Raw genomic sequence first — 2,500 nt, forward strand, 5'->3', positions numbered from 1 at the left:
GCTTGTATGTATGCATATGTTTTGTATGTATGTGTGTGTGTTTGTTTATATCTTTGTATATGTTTTGTATGTATGTGTGTGTGTGTGTTTGTTTATATCTTTGTATATGAACTCTATACATTCATGTATACATAATATACATACGCAGCATACATACATACAAACAAATATACATACATACACACATACATACATACACATATACATAAACACATACATACAAACTTTCAAGCATACATAAACACAAAAAAACATTTATGCAAGCAAGCATACATAGTCCGCGCGCAGATTGCAATGTCATATTTCATAATTTTGACGTTAACACGATTTCGAACCATCCACCTCATATGACGTCATCGTCGTATTGTTTATCAGTTTCGTTAGGAAATGCATAGAAGCAAAATAATTTTCTACAAAATGGAAAATTCTCTCCGCCTTTCTTCGCCCACAGGCAATGGCAGCAACAAATTTGTCCATACTTTCATTTCTATGGAGCTATATAGAGGAAACTTAACCGCTGAGAATCACTCCATGCCGGAAACTAACAACAATAACAACAATAATCTCCATAATAACAATAATAACTGTAATAACAATAATAACAATAGCCACAACAACAATATTCTATATCAGTATATATATATATATATATATATATATATATGAATTGTATAATAATGACATTTACATGTATTTGTGATAAAAACACACCAAACACACACACGCGCGCACACACAAACGTATATATATATATATATATATATATATAAATATTTATGTGATTCTATACAATTATATTTTGCCTTAATATGTATTGATAAACATATATTTTAATGTTTTGATGTAATATACAAATAGGCAAACATTTATACCCATATATATTTATACGTATATATTATAATACTAATTTTATTATAATAAATAAAACAATGCAACATCTTTTCAAAATGTATATATATATATATATATATATATATATATATATATATATATATATATATATATATATATGTCTATGCTTATATGCATAGATACACACATAAATAAATATATATATATATATATATATATATATATATGCAAGTTATATATTGATAGCTTATATTTTTCAGTAATACAAGCCTTTATAATTGTAATAGGAAATTGGTGATGTCGAATACAGTATAGGTGTATATTTATATATGGTACGTATATACATATATATATATATAAATATATATATATAAATATATATATTGTAAAAAATATATATATATATATCACCTATATTTTATATTGAAACATTGTTTTACACATTTTTTCTCTGAAAATACATTTTTTGAAAAAAATTATTTTTCAAGTGATTAATTTTTCTTTTTTTTAAGTTATTTATTTTCGTTTTTTTTCCGTCCAAAAAAAAATTATAACTCTGGAAAAATATACTTCATATTTTCGTCTATGTTCAATTTAAATGATTGCTGTATGCATATGACCGTCGGTGGGATTTTTTTTTCTTTGTTTTGCCAATTATTATTATTGCTTTTATTGCTTTTATTGTTATTATTGTTATTATTATTTGTGGTTGTTGTTGTTGTTTGATTTATTGTTTTTAATGTGCGTTATATTTGATGTTGTTGTTGTTTTGTGTCCATTTAATGTTGTCTGCTGATGCTGAAAGATGGGATTTTAATGTTTTTGTCTGCTGTTTGTTGTTTTGGTTGTTGTTTTGGTTGTTGATGATGATGTGTGCTTGATGTTTTCGAGTTGTCGTTCTGGTTTAGGAGGATGTTTTTGATGTGTCTATTGAAGTTGTTGTCACGGTTGTTGATGTTTTTGTTGATGTTGTTGCCGATGTTTTTGTTGATGTTGTTGCTGATGTTTTTGTTGTTGTTGATGTTGTTGTTGATGTCAGCAATTGTCAGAAAGTTGATGTTTTGGCTGTCGGCCTGCCTGCAATGGGCATCGTTTATTCACCTCGTAGCATCATTATTATGCTTCTCAGCTCGCACGCACATGTTTTCATTGAGAGATGCATATTTCGTGTGTTCGTTTGGGTGTTGTGTGTGCGTTTGTTTGTGCGCGTGTATGTGAAAGTGTGTATGTGTGTGTGTGTGTTTGAAGAACAATGACACGATTTGAGCAAATTTTTTCTTCAAAAATATTTGAAAAATAAAAGTAAAATGAGATTATGAATGTCAGTATTTTAACATGCTAAAATTTCGGGTTTAATGTCTGAGGAAGAGAGGATGGATGCATGAATGAATGAATGAGTTAATGAATGAATGAAAGAAAGACTGAGTGAATGAATGACAGAACAGATGAATGAGTATATTAGTGAGTAAATAAATAAATAAATAAAACAATGCAACCTCTTTTCAAAATGCACATAATTTGTTAGTATGCATGTATTTTTGTATGTAAATGTATGTTTATGTGTATGTATGTATGTATATATGTGTGTTTGTATGTATGTATGTATATAAGTACACACGAGTGTACACACGCAGTTACATACGCCTAC

General features: G+C 27.6%; 1 protein-coding gene across 1 annotated transcript in view; it reads left to right on the forward strand.

Moving 5' to 3' along the window:
* Nucleotides 1-346, forward strand: part of HELRODRAFT_191961 (hypothetical protein) — a gene marked incomplete at its 5' end in the record, with an annotated part of 4,155 nt that extends 3,809 nt beyond the window's left edge. The window contains one exon of the mRNA XM_009020109.1: nucleotides 55-346. The remainder of the gene's footprint in view (nucleotides 1-54) is intronic.
* Between the last annotated feature and the right edge of the window lie 2,154 nt (nucleotides 347-2,500).

Source organism: Helobdella robusta (assembly GCF_000326865.2).
Source record: "Helobdella robusta unplaced genomic scaffold HELROscaffold_26, whole genome shotgun sequence".
Taxonomy (NCBI): domain Eukaryota; kingdom Metazoa; phylum Annelida; class Clitellata; order Rhynchobdellida; family Glossiphoniidae; genus Helobdella; species Helobdella robusta.